Source organism: Notolabrus celidotus, chromosome 22, assembly GCF_009762535.1.
Source record: "Notolabrus celidotus isolate fNotCel1 chromosome 22, fNotCel1.pri, whole genome shotgun sequence".
Lineage (NCBI taxonomy): Eukaryota > Metazoa > Chordata > Actinopteri > Labriformes > Labridae > Notolabrus > Notolabrus celidotus.
The window spans coordinates 1,735,784-1,753,108 of record NC_048293.1 but is presented as its reverse complement, the minus strand read 5'-3'; positions in this window follow the sequence as shown (position 1 = coordinate 1,753,108).

Genomic DNA, 17,325 nt, shown 5'->3' with positions numbered 1-17,325 from the left:
ATTTAATTGAATATTACATAAGACTTATCACATTTGGGTGAAGCACAAATATATATATCTATTTTTTTACATGAAACACAGTATATAAAGGAAATAATAATAATATTAATGACAGAAAATAAATAAAAATTAAACACATTTAACTTATAATAATTGAAACCAAAACTCACAGTTAAAAAAAAAATAATAATAATAATAATGAAAAGAAAAACAAGCATGCACCATGATCTACTCCAATTTAATAGCAGCAGTGCAATTCTATACAGTATGTGTGTCTTAGTTCAAGCTCAATCCACATTACCAATGTATTTCAAATAGTCTCCCCAACTGTTATAGCATTAAAGGTGGAATTACCATTGTTAGAATCTCTAGGAATAGATATTGATAGATAACTAAACCATGTTTAAGTAGACTCCAAACAACTCAATTAGTTTGCAAAGCCAGAAAATACACAAAACTAGAAGCCCCACGCTCCCTGTGGAGGTGGTGGCTGACAGGAGGATGATAGCAAAGCTCTCTTCTCTGATGGACAACACGTCAGACCCCCTCCAGGAGACCATAACAACACTAAGGAGCTCGTTCAGTGACAGACTTCTTCACCCGCGGTGTCTCATGGAGAGATACTGCAGGTCTTTTCTTCCTGCAGTGGTCAGACTCTATAACCAATAATATATATATGCAGTATATACACTACCGTTCAAAAGTTTAGGGTCAGCCAGACAATTTTGTGTTTTCCATGAAAACTCACACTTTTATTTATCAAATGAGTTTCAAAATGAATAGAAAATATAGTCAAGACATTGAGAATGTTAGAAATAATGATTTTTATTTGAAATAATAATTTTGTCCTTCAAACTTTGCTTTCATCAAAGAATGCTCCCTTTGCAGCAACTACAGCATTGCAGACCTTTGGCATTCTAGCTGTTTATTTGTTGAGGGAATCTGAAGAAATTTCACCCCACGCTTCCTGAAGCACCTCCCACAAGTTGGATTGGCTTGATGGGCACTTCTTGCGTACCATACGGTCAAGCTGCTCCCACAACAGCTCAATGGGGTTGAGATCTGGTGACTGTGCTGTCCACTCCATTACAGACAGAATACCAGCTGCCTGCTTCTTCCCTAAATAGTTCTTGCATAATCTGGAAGTGTGCTTTGGGTCATTGTCCTGTTGTAGGAGGAAATTGTCTCCAATCAAGCGCTGTCCACAGGGTATGGCATGGCGTTGCAAAATTGAGTGATAGCCTTCCTTATTCAAAATCCCTTTTATCTTTTACAAATCTCCCACTTTACCTGCACCAAAGCAGCCCCAGACCATCACATGACCTCCACCATGCTTAACAGATGGTGTCAGGCACTCTTCCAGCATCTTTTCACTTGTTCTGTATCTCACTAATCTTCTTCTGTGTGATCCAAACACCTCAAACTTTGATTTGTCTGTCCATAACACTTTTTTCCAATCTTCCTCTGTCCAATGTCTGTGTTCTTCTGCCCATATTAATCTTTTCCTTTTATTGGCCAGTCTCAGATATGGCTTTTTCTTTGCCACTCTGCCTAGAAGGCCAGCATCCCGGAGTCTCCTCTTCACTGTAGACGTTGACACTGGCGTTTTTGCGGGTACCATTTAATGAAGCTGCCAGTTCAGGACCTGTGAGGCGTCTATTTCTCAAACTAGAGACTCTACTGTACGTGTCTTCTTGTTCAGTTGTGCACCGGGGCCTCCCACTTCTCTTTCTACTCTGGTTAGAGCCTGTTTGTGCTGTTCTCTGAAGGGAGTAGTTCACATCGTTGTAGGAAATGTTCAGTTTCTTGGAAATTTCTCGCATGGAATATCCTTCATTTCTAAGAACAAGAATAGACTGTGGAGTTTCATATGAAAGTTCTCTTTTTCTGGCCATTCTGAGAGTATAATCAAACCCACACATGTGATGCTCCAGATACTCAACTAGCTCAAAGAAAGGCCAGTTTTACAGCTTCTCTAACCAGCAAAACCCTTTTCAGCTGTGCTAACGTAACTGCACAAGGGTTTTCAAGATGTTTCTAATCATCCATTAGCTTTCTAAAGCGATTAGCAAACACAATGTACCATTAGAACACTGGAGTGATGGTTGCTGGAAATGGGCCTCTATACACCTGTGTAGATATTCCATTAAAAACCAGACGTTTGCAGCTAGAATAGTCATTTACTGCATTAACAATGTATAGAGTGTATTTCTGATTAATTTAATGTTATCTTCATTGAAAAAAACAGTGCTTTACTTTCAAAAATAAGGACATTTCTAAGTGACCCCAAACTTTTGAACGGTAGTGTATATATGTTTTAAGATTATTTTACCCCTTTAATTTTAATTGCTAATAACCTTTTAATAATTGATATTTTATAGGCTCTTGTTTGCTTTATATATTTTTTGCACTGTCTACTTTGCTACTGTGACACTTGAATTTCCCCTTTGTGGGACGAGTAAAGGTATATCTATCTATCTATCTATCTATCTATCTATCTATCTATCTATCTATCTATCTATCTATCTATCTATCTATCTATCTATCTATCTATCTATCTATCTATCTATCTATCTATCTATCTATCTATCTATCTATCTATCTATCTATCTATCATAATAATAATAATAATAATAATGTATTTTATTTATAGGCACCTTTCTTGGCACTCAAAGTCACCTTACAACATGAAAAACAAACAGAGTTTCTATCTATCTATCTATCTATCTATCTATCTATCTATCTATCTATCTATCTATCTATCTATCTATCTATCTATCTATCTATCTACGTAAGCATGCAAATGAATAATCAACATGAAATGAAGGAGTAAACATAATGAATAGTTGGAGGAGCATACTTATAGATGCATTTACATTATTGACATAAACAAAAGCATGCTCAAAGTCATACTTAGCCTAAGTGCAGATGATCCAGAAATGATGATAACAGACATTATGACAGTTTTTTTTTAAATGTTTCCTCTTACACCAGCCTCACAGTAAGTCTTACACCTTGTAGTGGTAAATATTTCAGCAAAGTTCACTCTCATAAAGTATTTTTTTTAAGCACATCCAACACGTTCGTTCTTTGTTTTCAGTGTCCAAAGTTTTAAATGTAATAAATGTCGTCGGTTATGTTTGTAGGAGATCTTGAGCTCCAAACCTGACGGTGACTGTATGGTTAACAACCTGAGGAGGCGAGGACAAAGTGTGTGTGACCATCAGGATGCAGACCAGGGCAGGAAAAAGCACGTTCAGCAGGCAGTCAAAGACACGGAGGATCAGTGGAGGACGGCCCTGCAGAATGCCTCGCAGGTCGAGGCTGCTGCAGGAGACGAGATGACCCAGAAGACTGAGAAGAAGAAGCTGAAGGTAGGGGGACTCAATGTAAAACCATAGCATCACAAGATATTTTTACTACACACACAGGTTGGGTGAAAAAAATGATTACATTGAGGTGAATCTCAGCCCTTTGTGGTCAGTTAATGGATGCATCCTGAGTTGCCTCATCATGTGATAATCTTCCTTTTTCAGCTGAAAGAATGTGATACACATCAGCAGGAAACTAGCAAATGGCTTACAGACTTCCAAAAGAGAGTGGACTCACTGAACAGCCAAACCAAAGCTGCAGACAAACTGCAGGCAGCGCAGGTGAGCAGCTGATTCAGAAGGAGTGATGATCATGTAACAGGGAAAAGGACAACCCTTCATTTTTTGCACAAGAATCGATGATTATAAGAGTCTTTAAGCTCTTTTTCTCTCCTTTTTTAATCACATCTGGTTCTGTCTCAGTGCTCTTTTCATGAAGTCATCACATGCTAAAACGACCTGACCATGACTCCTGTATCTTTTTCCCTAGACTATTATAAGCTCCAAGCCCCAAGGAGACTCCAAACTTCAGGAGCTCAAGAGACAAAGCCAGAGTGCGTGCGCTCAGGACCTCGAAGAACACAAAAAACAAGAGGTTCAACAGAAAGTCAAAGACACTGAGGAGCAGTGGAAGAGAATCCTACAAGATGCTAAACAAGCCGTGGATCAGGCTGAGAGACAGTGTGCTCTGGAAGGCCAGCTAAAGGAATATGAAGGCCTGAGAGAGAAGACCAGGGCCTGGCTGGAGGACAAGCGTAAGAGCCTGGACTCTGTGGACAGTCAGAAAGATCCAGAGAAGACAATAAACGCTGCACAGGTCAGTTTGAGCAGTGATGGGTTAATTATAACTGTTAGAAAACTTTGTAATTAAAAGTGTTATTAATCAAAAATGTATATTCTATCCTCAGACTGTTCTGAGCTGCAAGCCTGAAGGAGACTCCAAGCTGACCGAGCTGAGGAGACTGAGCCAGAGTCTGTCCGACCAGGAGGACCTGGAGGAGAAAACGAAGCGAGAGGCTCAGAAGACCGTAAAGGATTCAGAGGAGCAGTGGAAGACAGTCCTGCAGTCCGCTGAGAACACCTTGAAAAAAGCTGAGGTCCAGTACTCACTCTCTAAGGAGCTGGAGGCCTTTGGGACCCAGGCAGGGAGCACCAAATCCTGGGTTCAAGAGCTGCAGAAACGGGCTGGGTCCAAGGGGAGTGGAACTCAGGGCAGCCGAGCTCAGCTAGAGGACAGGCTGATTAAAACACAGGTAAACAAAAGACACCATACCATGTTTTTGATGACAAGTGATGTGTTTAAATCTCCAGAGCTTGAATGAATAGGTCATTGATTTGAATAACAGTGATGTACATTAAGTGAAATACTTTTTGTGGGCTGTATGAAGTCAGAGGTAGCAAGATAGCCGCTCAACAGGGCAACATAACTAATAAAACCCCACATGATTCTGTGTTCAGGCTGTCCTGAACTCCAAATCCAAAGGGGAGGCTCAAATATCTGAGCTGAAGAAACGAGCGAAGAGTCTGTGTGAGCACAAAGATTTAGAGGGAGACAAGAGGAAGGAGGTCCAGCAGACGATCACAGACACTGAGAAGCAGTGGAGGACAGTCCTGCAGACTGCCGAGGACACACAAAGGTACAGAGAGCTGGTTTGAATGCTTTGAAGAGGTATTACATTGATCTGCTCTTTAAAATGAAGGTTAGATATTAAAAAACACAGCTGGGTCGCACACCATGAAGTAAAATGTCACAATGTTTAAGCGACTCACTGAATGACTTTTAAAAGCCCAAATTCTGTTTGTACTGTTTTGTTTTAAATGTATTAAAAAATCCCTTATCAAATCCACATTTATAATCTTTCCAGCTTGTGAGATGGAATCATAGATTCTGATTTCTAATGTTGTGAATGTGTCTCCTGTTTCCCATCAGACAGTTGAAGGGTGTTGTGGATCGTCTGGCGTCCTGCGAAAACCAGCGCAGCCAGGCTGAGGCCCGTCTCTCTGACCTTCAGAAGCAGACGTCCGGCATGCCACGTGAGTTCCCCTGGCCGGGTCTGGGGGAGAGGAGGCTGGCGGTGGAACAGGCCAGGGCCCTGCTGGACAAGAGCTCAGCTCTTGCTCCCGTCCTGTCAGACCTCCGCAAAAAGGTAGAAAAATCTCACGAGGACGTATTTTTTAGACCTCTAGGTGTTCTAAGTTTAAACAGATCTGAGACAATGTTGAAAACATCTGACTTTATTTCCCTGTCGTCCTGAAGTCTGCAGAGCTGTTTGAGATCACCAAAGACCCTGGCTTGTCAGATACCTCCTTGGCAGCCAAAGAGGAGTCCATTCCTGCTCTGCTGAAAGAGCTAACTGTGAGTTCAGCTCTGATTGGCCAACACTCTATAGCAGCAGTCTGTGATTTTTCAATAATGCCGTTGCTTTGAAAAACCCTTTACTGGAGATGCAGCTCTGATTCCAGACTCTGACAGACTAACTATAACCACATCACTGTGCAGACAGAAGTCAATTATTACACAATTATGATACAATTATGTTAGAATCATTGTTCTGTGTTTTTAAGGATATGCTACCCAGCCTGGAGCAGGGCATCCATGCGGAGAGGCAGTGCACCCAGCTGGTGGAGCAGCATGAAGCAGCTCAGGACTGGCTGAGGGAGCATGTCAAAGGCCTGGGGGCTCCTCCCACAGACAGACAGGGACTGCACAGCGCTGTCAACACTCTGAAGGTCAGATACTCAATAACGCCACAAAATCAATTGTTCAGACCCAGACAGGAGCCAGAGGGATGAATTTTGACCAGTCACTGAAACTGTTCTGGTTTTATTAAAACAAACTGAAGAAGTGTTGTTAGCACTGACAAACAAATGAGGAAGGAATTCAAGAAACTGAGATTTATTGTGTTACTCAAGTTATAATTTATACGTGTTAAAGGAGAATGTAGTCTTCATAAGAGTTTTCCTTGTGGTATTAAAAAAAATATTAGACATTCCTGGAGCCATAGGCGTTTCTAGCCCATTTTTGGGGGTGCTGGAGCACCTCTAAATTGAATCCCAGCACCAGGGTTCCCACGCGTCCTCAAAAAAAACACTTTGAAATCAGATTTTGGTCTGCCTGAAAATCCCTCTTCTTCAGTCCTCCTCAGAACACTCTGTTTTCTCTCTGACCACGCCCCCTCAGGAAGTGGATGTGGCCTCGGCTGTCCAGCACGTTGATCTAATGTTTACATGTTGGCTGAATATACACGGCTGCTCAGAGATCACGTTACTTCAACCCTCTGAATCTGATCCAGAATCTGATCCTGACGGAGAGGCGCCTGTAGCAGGACCTTTCTGAACCATTGGTCACAGATTTAGTGTTTCTTGTTGTTTTATTTATCAGTATGTAGACGTGTGTCTTGGTACACAGCTACGAACATGTAGCTATGTGGCTATGCTAACTAGCACTAGCACTTATCCATGATAAATAAAAATCATCCACTAGATCTTCAAATCTGCAGACGTGGGGAGTAAAACCGACCTCTACCAGAAAGGCAGCAGGACCTTTTCTGAAGGATTGGTCACAGATTTAGTGTTTCTTGTTGTTTTATTTGTCAGTATGTCGACGTGTGTCTTGGTACACAGCTACAGCTACGACATGTAGCTATGTAGCTATGCTAACTAGCGCTAGCACTTATCCATGATAAATAAAAATGACAAACAAATGAGGAAGGAATTCAAGAAACTGAGATTTATTCTGTTACTCAAGTTATAATTTATACGTGTTAAAGGAGAATGTAGTCTTCATAAGAGTTTTCCTTGTGGTATTATTAAAAAAAATATTAGACATTCCTGGAGCCATAGGCGTTTCTAGCCCATTTTTGGGGGTGCTGGAGCACCTCTAAATTGAATCCCAGCACCAGGGTTCACACAAATCCTGGAAAACAGTTGACCAGTTTTCCAGTACTGGAAAACACCTGGAAAATGGGAGAAAAAGTCAAATGTCCTGGAAAAATATTCCAACATGACTGTGTGCAACCTGACAAGGTTAAAAAAACACACCCCCATTCAACATTGGTGGACATTTTTGTCATTCAGATCTATTTAGGTCAATTAATGCACTGATCCTCTCATTATTATTATTATTTATTTATTTCAGAAAGGCAGCTTCCAGAGTCCTTTGCTGGCTCTTTTTTTTTTACTTACCTATTTTTATATTTTTTGAGAAAAGAGAAAGCTGAGATGAGAGTTGCCCATCATTGTTACTTGGTTGCACTAATGTAGTGATATACATCTGCATTATCTTATAATCAATTTGCCATAATTTTAAAGCATGTCAGAGATGATTTCATCGATAGCCATAGACTGCATGTCTTCAATGTAGACTTCCACTGAGAGGAACATATTAGACTATTTAGGAACTAAATTAGGAACTCAATTTAGACTGTCATACCAGCTTGATCATCACTGGAAATGTCCTGGAAAATGATCTCTGGAAAAGAGTGGGAACCCTGCCAGCACCCCTAAAGTTTGAGAGATTTTTATTATTATTCTTTTTTTACTGTATGTCCTTTTTAACAAGCTAGAAAAGTTTCAAAACCATACAGTACTAGGTTGAAATGTTAAACACAGCAGCTCCACCGTGTTTTACATGCTGTGCATTGCATTTCAAAGTCCAAATGATAACTCCAATGTCAATTTTTGGTATTTTTGTTTCTCACTATAGGGGGCTGGTTTACTGGTGAGGAGCTGCTGTATCAAAATGAGTTGTCTTCCCCCAGAATTTAGGGCTACCATATGTTTCTTTTATGAGTCCAATCCATTCCTCTTTTGCTGTGGCTCAGCATTTAAATAACCTTTATCAGATTTGATGGTTTAGTCACAGACTTTCCAAAAAAGTGTTATACTTTTCTTTCACACATATGGTAATGAAATTGCATTAAAATGTAAGAAACAGTGAAATTCATCTTGCCTGGCTCAGCACCCCCTACACCACAACATCCGATCCTAGAATCGCCCCTGCCTGGAGCCAACCAGTGCCCTGAAATATTTCCAATTGTGTACCTCTTTTCAAAGATGTGAAAAACTTCTTTGCTCTAAAACTTTCTCCCTCCTGATGCCAGGCGTTGCTCCAAACCGTCGACAGGGAGAAAAGAGAGATGAAGGAGCTGGAATCAGCCAAAGACAGTTTGCAGAGCCTCTGCACCCCAGGAGGTAAAGCTGCTCTGACCCTGGAAGTCGGCCATCTTAACGACCTCTGCACCTCTTCAGAGCATGAGGTGAGAAAGCGGCTGACGGCCTGCGAGACTCGTCTCGCTGAGCTGGACGGCCAGGCGGCCAGGAAGGCTCAGGGGCTGAAGGAGAGAGCTGCTGCCCTGCAGTGGGAGCTCCGCTCTCTGGATCAGGCTCTCAGCTACAGCGAGCCACAGAACAACATCGCTCAGCTCCAACAACACTGGAACAGCCTCAAGGTAATAACAGATTATTTATCAGAATACAAAACTAAGATTTGGGCTGACTTGAATGAGCTAAGTTTTAACAAATAATTCTACACAAATATTGGAGGTTAGCTCACAACATTACTGTCAAATTACCACTGCTAACTTTGCTCCAGCAGAAAAGTAAAACACACTTAAATTATGATTTTTTTTTTTCTTCTAGAAATGTGAGAAATCACTGAAAGATTTGGGTGTGAAAGTTCATGACCTTAACCAGGAAGTGAAGGCTACACCTGAAGCGGATGAGATGTCAGCAGAAATCCCCACCATGCTGGAGTCTGTATGCCAGCAACATGACAGGTACCCCATCTTACAACTGATTTCACCCCGTCTCTGTTGTCGTGCAGCAATTTATTTCTTGCTCAGGTCGTTGAGAAAGAGATAATAGGTTGTCTTTTGCATACCTAGTGAACTCGTATGACATGCAGTCACATCTGATTCTTCACCATTGGGGCTTTTTAAACTCTGTTTGGCCTGCTTAGATTCAAGATGATGAATCCACAGCTGGTTTCCCTCGATTTCAATTTAGCTTTCAGTTATCCTTACTAACAATAAGGATGCCTCAGCGGGTCATTGTGCTCTTGAAGAATGACATGACCAACATTTAAACCTAATACCACAAATACAGTGGGGAAAAAAAGTATTTATTCAGCCACTGATTTTGCAAGTTCTCCTATTTAGAAAGATGAGAGAGGTCTGTAATTTTCATCAGAGGTACACTTCAACTATGAGAGACAAAATGAGAAAAAAAATCCAGGAAATCACATTGTAGGATTTTTAAAGAATTTATTTGTAAATGATGGTGGAAAATAAGTATTTGGTCACCCACAAACAAGCAAGATTTCTGTCTCTCACAGACCTGTAACTTCTTCTTTAAGAAGCTCTTCTGTCCTCCACTCGTTACCTGTATTAATGGAACCTGTTTGAACTGGTTATCTGTATAAAAGACACCTGTCCACAGCCTCAAACAGTCAGACTCCTAACTCAACCATGACCAAGACCAAAGAGCTGTCCAAGGACACCAGGGAGAAAATTGTGGACTTGCACCAGGCTGGGAAGACTGAATCTACAATAGGCAAGCAGGTTGGTGTGAATAAATCAACTGTGGGAGCAATTGTAAGAAAATGGAAGACATACAAGACCATTGATGATCTCCCTCGATCTGGGGCCCCACGCAAGATCTCATCCCGTGGGGTCAAAATGATCATGAGAACGGTGAGCAAAAATCCCAGAACTACACGGAGGGACCTGATGAATGACCTGCAGAGAGCTGGGACCAAAGTAACAAAGGCTACCATCAGTAACACACTACGCCGAGAGGGACTCAAATCCTGCAGCGCCAGGCGTGTCCCCCTGCTTAAGCCAGTACATGTCCAGGCCCGTCTGAAGTTTGCCAGAGAGCATATGGATGATCCAGAAGAGGATTGGGAGAATATCATGTGGTCAGATGAAACCAAAATAGAACTTTTTGGTAAAAGCTCAACTCGTCGTGTTTGGAGGAAGAAGGATGCTGAGTTGCATCCCAAGAACACCATACCTACTGTGAAGCATGGGGGTGGAAACCTCATGCTTTGGGGCTGTTTTTCTGCAAAGGGGACAGGACGACTGATCCGTGTTAAGGGAAGAATGAACGGGGCCATGTATCGTGAGATTTTAAGCCAAAACCTCCTTCCATCAGTGAGAGCATTGAAGATGGAACGTGGCTGGGTCTTCCAGCATGACAATGATCCCAAACACACCGCTCGGGCAACGAAGGAGTGGCTCCGTAAAAAGCATTTCAAGGTCCTGGAGTGGCCTAGCCAGTCTCCAGACCTGAACCCCATAGAAAATGAAACATCACTGCTCTAGAGGAGATCTGCATGGAGGAATGGGCCAAAATACCAGCTACAGTGTGTGCAAACCTGGTGAAGACTTACAGGAAACGTTTGACCTCTGTCATTGCCAACAAAGGTTATGTTACAAAGTATTGAGTTGAACTTTTGTTATTGACCAAATACTTACTTTCCACCATAATTTACAAATAAATTCTTTAAAAATCCTACAATGTGATTTCCTGGATTGTTTTTCTCATTTTGTCTCTCATAGTTGAAGTGTACCTCTGATGAAAATTACAGACCTCTCTCATCTTTCTAAGTGGGAGAACTTGCAAAATCAGTGGCTGACTAAATACTTTTTGCCCCACTGTAGGTGATGTTCATTTTGCATGCTGCTCTGTGCTGATTGCATGCAGATACTTTAAAAATGTTGTGTTCAATATGATTATTATATGATCATATAAGGGTATATAATTGTGTCTACAGTCTCAAGTCCAGGCTGAGTGACCATCAGAGTACCTGCTCCACAAACACAACTCGCTATCTGATGGACTGTGTTCACACGCTTCAGGAGTGGAACCAAAGCAAACCATCAGAGTCCAGCTCGTCTGTGAAGGTTTCTGTCTTTTGATGCTTTTAAGGTTTTGCTTGACTTTAAAGGAAGGTGGATGAGTTAAGGCATTCAGGATATATAACATTCAACTTTTTGAAGTATTCATCAGTGGTAGTGAAATCAATTTTTCTCTGATTGCTGGCACTAACATGTTTGTTCTCCTGATCTTAGCATACATTAGAGGAGGGTGAAAAGTTGCAGGCCAACCTGCAGGAGGCGCTGTCTCACAAGCAGTTTCTGACAGACTGTCTCATGCCGGAACTGTTTGGCAAACTGGAGAGAGATGGTTCAGAGACGCTCAAAACAGCAGGCACACTGAAAGGTTCCCTCGTCAAAAACTTAAAGGTATTTAAGTCATGAAAGATGATTCACGTGTCCTCTGTCGCTCACTGAACTTTGCAGGTTATATTAAAAAAACATCTGTATTTATTAATGCTTTTTTTATCCTCTCATTGAAGGACCTTGAAGAAAAGAGTAAACAAAAGACATCTGTAGTGGCACCACCACGAAAAAACAAGCGCTCACCTGAGAAAACAGCTCCAGTCAACGTGCAGAAGAGCGGTTCCATGTTAGAAAAATCTCCATCCACTGAGGATGTACTGTCAGTTTCAGTTGAGCTGAAAGCTGATGCTAAAACATTAAAGCCAACTGTGACTGCGGTCCTCGAAGACCCAAAAATGACTACTGTGACACAAACCAGAACTGAAACAACAAAGAAGCAACCTCAGAGTCCAACAGCTGCTTCAGAGCCTGTTACCACACAGGTAAAAAGCACAAAGCCGGGCGCTAAAGCTGAGCCTGCAGAAGCTGAGAAAGTTAAAACTGTTCTTCAGGAACAGTTACCAATTCAGAAGGTTGGAGAGCAGTCTGCCTCTGCTGTTGGTGATAAATCTACAGTTGTACCACAAAGGAAGAAGTCCAAGACCTCCACCTCTGCTACAGAGCAGGCACCGACTAAGATGGACTCTGAAATGGTCAAAAGTGCTACTACTCAAGGGCCACCGGGAGCTGCTGCTGCTGAAGACAAGAAGAATGTAGCAACCATTGTTTTGGATGTATCAGAACCGTTCATCGCTGCACCCAGAAAGGGTGACACCGGGAATCTGAAGACTTCTGCACCAATCACAGAAGCAGGTGCTGAGCGACCAAAGTCTGCACCAAAAACACAAGAGCCAAAGAGTCCAAAAGATTCTGCAACAACAGAGCGGGTCAGTACCCAGAGTAAAACTGCGCAAGACTATGCAAAGCCTCAGGAAACTAAGAAAGAACCCAAGGATGGGAAGACGTCCACGGACCAGCCTGACAGTGTTGTTAGAAAAGAAACTAAGGATAAACCAAGCAGGAGGAAGTCAGATGATCCTGATGCTTTCAGCGCTCAAGCTTCATTGTCAGCTGCTGAAAGGAGTAAAGGTTTGGTGAAGGACCCTGAGAAGTCCTCCACCACAAAGGTCGTTCAAGAGCTGACCCAAACAGCTGCTTCGGAGCAAGGTGAAATGCAAGTGCCAAAGCGAAAGACTAAAACTACGAGTACGAAACCATCTCAGGCTGAACAGCAAGCCGGACAGATGACTAAAGAACCTGCTTTGAGTTCGATGGAGGAAGCTGAGAGTGTTGTTATGAAAGAAACAAAGCTTGTACCAACCACAAGAAAGTCAAAGAGTGGTGAGATTTCAACCAGCTTCCAGCAACAGGATATTAAGACAGAACCAGATGGCCTGAAGTCTGCTTCAACACCACAGGTGGTCACAGAACCAACTGAAACTGTTGTGAAAGAAACTAAGCTTTCTCCAACAAAGAGAAGGTCAAAGGATCCAAAGCTGTCCCCAGAACATACTACCAAGGAAGTGGCAGAGACTACGCAAGCGCCTGAAAGTCAGAAGCCTTTGTTGAGCTCTAAAGGGAAAACTGAAACTGTTGTAGAGGAAGAAACAAAGAAAATAGCAACAATTATCCTACATGATCCAGAGGTTGCATTGGGACAAAGTCAGTTGGTGCCACCCAAGAGAAAGTCAAAGAGTTCTGAAGCTCCTCTGAAACAGGCTGACACTGAGGAACCGAAGCCAAGAGAAGAGCGTGAAGGTCAGAAACCTTCTGGGAGTTCCAGTGACCAAACCAAAACTGCTGCTACTGAAGAGGCAAAGCTGGTTCCAACCAGAAGAAAGTCAAAGAACGATGACTCTCCCACAACTTCCAAGACTGATACTGTCAGTAAATCACCTGATGTAGTGAAGAAAGAACAAAATAAGAAAGAAGTGGACTCTCAAAAGTCTTCAACAGCAGATAAAGTCACAGCGCCAGCTCAGAAAGCTGTTGCAGACAAAGGTAAGGTTTCACCAACTAAACAAAGGTCGGAGGGCCGTAAACTTTCCCAGGAAGATGTTACCAAGGATGGAACAGAGAGCAAAGAGCCCGGTGGACAGCAGTTGTTGAAACAAACTGAAACTGTCACTCAGAAAGAATCAAAGCTCATACCAAGCAGGAGGAAGTCAAGAAGTTTTGATCTTCCCACAGCGTCAGAGTCTGGTACTACTGGGACTTCTGAGGTGCAGTCAAAGGAGGGTGGAGAACAACCTCAAAGAAGGAAGTCCTCTTCATCTGAACAATCTGTCACAGTGACAACAACAAGCAAAAGTGAGCTCTTAGCACCCAAAAGAAATGCAAAGAATCAAAATGTGTCAGTAGAGCAGGGGACAATGCAGGGTACTGAAAAGCCTGAGAGTCAGATAAACAACGTTTTTGTTGCAGAAGAAACTAAAGTTGTACCCATGAAGGGGAAGTCTGAGGAAGGCCCAGACGGTCAGAAACCATCTTCAACACCAGCAACAGTCAGAACAGCAACTGTAGTGACTGCTGCAGAAAAGACTCAGAAATTATCTCCAGAGCTTGCTACCAAAGAGCTGAAAACAACAACAACAACAACAACAACAACAACAACAACAACAACAACGAAAGATCCTGATCGTCAGAAGATATCTACAACTCCTGAGGTGGTCACAGCTAAATCTGAAAGCACAGCTGAGGACAAAGGAAAGCTTTCTCCAACAAAGTCTAAAGGTCTGAAGCTTTCTGAAAAGAAGGACACACAGGAGAAAGAAAAGCCTCAGAGTCAGATGACTGGAGCTGCTGTTGTGGTAGAAACCAAAGGTAAACTGGTTAAGAAGAAATCAAAGGAAGGTCCTGACAGCCAGAAGCCAGCTCTATCTCAAGGCGCGGCCACAGGCCCAACTGAAAGTACTGTTACTAGAAAAGAGAAGTTTTCACCTACTACAGAGAAATCCAAGAGTTTTGAACCTTCTCCAGAATCAGCTACAACAGATCTGACAAAGGCCAAGAAAGAGCCATCTTCAACTCCAAAGACAGTCACAACACCAACTGAAACTACTGTCACGGAACAAGGTAAGCTTTCCCCGACTAAAAGGAAGCCGAAGGATAAGAAACCTACCCCAGAACCTGCAAAAACAGGTCCTGACAGCCAGAGGCCATCCGCAAATACAGGGGTGGTCACATCAAAAACTGACAGTACAGCTGAGGAAAAAGGAAAGGTGTTACCCACCAACGAAAAGTCCAAGAGTCCGAAAGCTTCCCCCAAGCTTGCAAAGACCAAGGAAGAGTCTGACCCCAAGAAGCCATCTCAAACTCAAGAGGTGGTCAAAAAACCAGGTGAAGGTGCAGCTGTGGAAAAAGGAGCACTTTCACCAACCAAGAGGAGGTCAAAGGGCGTGAAACTTTCCTCAGAGCTTGCTACCACTGAGCTGACAAAGACCAAGGAAGAGCCGGGCAGTCAGAAGCCATCTTCAACTCCAGGTCTGACCACTACTTCAACTCAAATCACTGTTCTGGAAAAAGGAAAGCTGCCACCTTCCAGTGAAAAGTCAAGTCAACTGTCTCCAGAGCAAGCTAAGGCTGGGTTGACAATAACCAAGGATGAGCCTGACACTCGAAAGCCATCTTCAGCTCAACAAGTTGTCAAGGCACCATCTGGTCTTACTGGTGAGTTCAAAGATCTGCCAACAAGTTCAAAACCATCCTCAGAACTTGTCAAGGCAGAGCCTACAAGCCTCACTAAAGAACCCGTGAGACAGAAGTCATCCATTGGTGCACCCCAAAGAGTTGAACCCACCAAGGAAGGTCGAACTACTTTTGAGGAAGTCAGCCCAGTTAGCAAGAGGCTAACTCTTGAGGTTAGTGGCACCATTCAGGAGCTCCCAGGAAAGAAAGTGGCTACATTGATTCTGGACACGCCAGACAATTTTGGACTCACAGCTGATTCCAAGCCATGGATCTGTAGTGAAGGTACAACAAGTCAGACTCCTGTCTTGCTTAAGGGTGATACCACTTCTGTGAAGTCCTCAACACAAGTGGATGCTACACCTGTAGATTCTGAGTTACAGAAGACTAAAGAGAGATCTAAAGAAGTCCCAGAGCAGACCATTACCAAGACAACAGAAAAAGACTCAAGTAAATTACCTCAAACTGGACCACTTCTCTTCACCAAGCTTACTGGCATGCCATCTGAGGCCGATACCAAGGACAGGCTATCCAAAAACACAACGGAGGTTCAGCAGAGGTATTTGGTTCTAGATCTTCCTGAGACAGGGTTCCCCCAGGTATGTGAGACAAAGCCAGGTCAGCCGGCCTCCACTCAACCTACCTCTGCTGATCATGCAGCTCTGCCCCAAAGGTCTGCAACAGCATTCCCAGCAATGAGCTCATCTAAGCAAGACAAAGTTAAACCAACTGAAACTGTGAGCAAGCAGATGATCTTGGAATCTACACCAGCAGGACCCAAAGGGCTTAAGGCTAGTCAAGTTTCAACCAAAGACACTCGTGTTGCACCTAAAAGCCTGGAAGAGAAGCCTGGTGAAGTGGAGGAAATCCAAAAGGAACGTGAAGTGCGTGTCCTGCAGCTTGATATACCCACTGACCTGGAGCTGAAGAAAGGCGTATCTGTTCCTGGAGCAAAGGAGCCAAGGGTAGATATTGTACAAACGCGTGTCCAGTCCGCAAGACTACCAGAAAGCACAGATATTACGGCTGCTGCACCAAAGGGAGCTGAAGTTACACCTAAGGGAGTTGATGTTGCACCCAAGGGAGCTGATGTTGCACCTAAGAAAGCTGATGTTGCACCTAAGGGAGCTGATGTTACACCCAAGAGAGCTGATGTTACACCTAAGAAAGCTGATGTTACACCCAAGGGAGCTGATGTTGCACCTAAGGGAGCTGATGTTGCACCTAAGGTAGCTGATGTTACACCTAAGAAAGCTGATGTTACACCCAAGGGAGCTGATGTTAAACCCAAGGGAGCTGATGTTGCACCCAAGGGAGCTGATGTTGCACCTAAGGTAGCTGATGTTACACCTAAGAAAGCTGATGTTGCACCTAAGGTAGCTGATGTTGCACCTAAGAAAGCTGATGTTGCACCTAAGGTAGCTGATGTTGCACCTAAGAAAGCTGATGTTCCACCTAAGGGAGCTGATGTTGCACCTAAGAAAGCTGATGTTGCACCTAAGGGAGCTGATGTTACACCCAAGGCATCTGATGCTGCACCTAAGAGAGCTGATGTTGCACCCAAGGGAGCTGATGTTACACTCAAGGGAGCTGATGTTGCACCCAAGGCATCTGATGCTGCACCTAAGAGAGCTGATGTTGCACCTAAGGGAGCTGATGTTACACCTAAGAAAGCTGATGTTGCACCTAAGGGAGCTGATGTTACACCCAAGGAAGCTGATGTTGCACCCAAGGCATCTGATGCTGCACCTAAGGGAGCTGATGTTGCACCTAAGAAAGCTGATGTTGCACCTAAGGGAGCTGATGTTACACCCAAGGGAGCTGATGTTGCACCCAAGGCATCTGATGCTGCACCCAAGGGAGCTGATGTCACACCTAAGAAAGCTGATGTTGCACCCAAGGCATCTGATGCTGCACCTAAGAGAGCTGATGTTGCACCTAAGGGAGCTGATGTTACACCCAAAGGAGCTGATGTTGCTCCTAATGGAGCTGAAGTTGCACCTAAGGGAGCTGATGTTACACCTAAGAAAGCTGATGTTGCA